This window comes from Halictus rubicundus, unplaced genomic scaffold (assembly GCF_050948215.1).
Source record: "Halictus rubicundus isolate RS-2024b unplaced genomic scaffold, iyHalRubi1_principal scaffold0031, whole genome shotgun sequence".
NCBI lineage: Eukaryota > Metazoa > Arthropoda > Insecta > Hymenoptera > Halictidae > Halictus > Halictus rubicundus.
The window spans coordinates 10,001-11,536 of record NW_027488572.1 but is presented as its reverse complement, the minus strand read 5'-3'; positions in this window follow the sequence as shown (position 1 = coordinate 11,536).

Here is a 1,536-nt window from a genome sequence, read left to right as displayed (position 1 = left end):
AATGGACGGATGTGCTACTTCGTCGGACGTTCGACGAAAATTTTTCTAAGTCCCACCGCCAAGAGGAAACTTTTTCCCTATCGGTCCTAGACGATTTTCGACGTGATATCACTGTAATATAGACGGTTTCTAACAATATATATCATAACACCAAACTCGCTACAATTATTATTTATCGAGTTATTAGCAAATAATGGACGGATGTGCTACTCCGTCGACAAAACTCTGGAAATTTTTCTAAGTCCCACCGCTAAGAGGAAACTTTTTCCGTATCGGTCCTAGACGATTTTCGACGTGATATCACTGTAATATAGACGGTTTCTAACAATATATATCATAACACCAAACTCGCTACAATTATTATTTATCGAGTTATTAGCAAATAATGGACGGATGTGCTACTCCGTCGGACGTTCGACGAAAATTTTTCTAAGTCCCACCGCCAAGAGGAAACTTTTTCCCTATCGGTCCTAGACGATTTTCGACGTGATATCACTGTAATATAGACGGTTTCTAACAATATATATCATAACACCAAACTCGCTACAATTATTATTTATCGAGTTATTAGCAAATAATGGACGGATGTGCTACTCCGTCGACAAAACTCTGGAAATTTTTCTAAGTCCCACCGCCAAGAGGAAACTTTTTCCCTATCGGTCCTAGACGATTTTCGACGTGATATCACTGTAATATAGACGGTTTCTAACAATATATATCATAACACCAAACTCGCTACAATTATTATTTATCGAGTTATTAGCAAATAATGGACGGATGTGCTACTCCGTCGACAAAACTCTGGAAATTTTTCTAAGTCCCACCGCCAAGAGGAAACTTTTTCCCTATCGGTCCTAGACGATTTTCGACGTGATATCACTGTAATATAGACGGTTTCTAACAATATATATCATAACACCAAACTCGCTACAATTATTATTTATCGAGTTATTAGCAAATAATGGACGGATGTGCTACTCCGTCGACAAAACTCTGGAAATTTTTCTAAGTCCCACCGCTAAGAGGAAACTTTTTCCGTATCGGTCCTAGACGATTTTCGACGTGATATCACTGTAATATAGACGGTTTCTAACAATATGTATCATAACACCAAACTCGCTACAATTATTATTTATCGAGTTATTAGCAAATAATGGACGGATGTGCTACTCCGTCGGACGTTCGACGAAAATTTTTCTAAGTCCCACCGCCAAGAGGAAACTTTTTCCCTATCGGTCCTAGACGATTTTCGACGTGATATCACTGTAATATAGACGGTTTCTAACAATATATATCATAACACCAAACTCGCTACAATTATTATTTATCGAGTTATTAGCAAATAATGGACTTGAGTAGGGTGACACCCGGCCGTACTACATTCTGTTCTACAAATTGCACGGGTAAACGGCGGTTGGAAATGATGCTCCGTATTGTTAGTTAGTGTATCCCCGAAGGTCTATGCGTACCGCAGCGTTGGATTGACGAGGTTCCCTCTGTCTCTATCTTTTTTTTTCTCTACGATAGCATGTATCG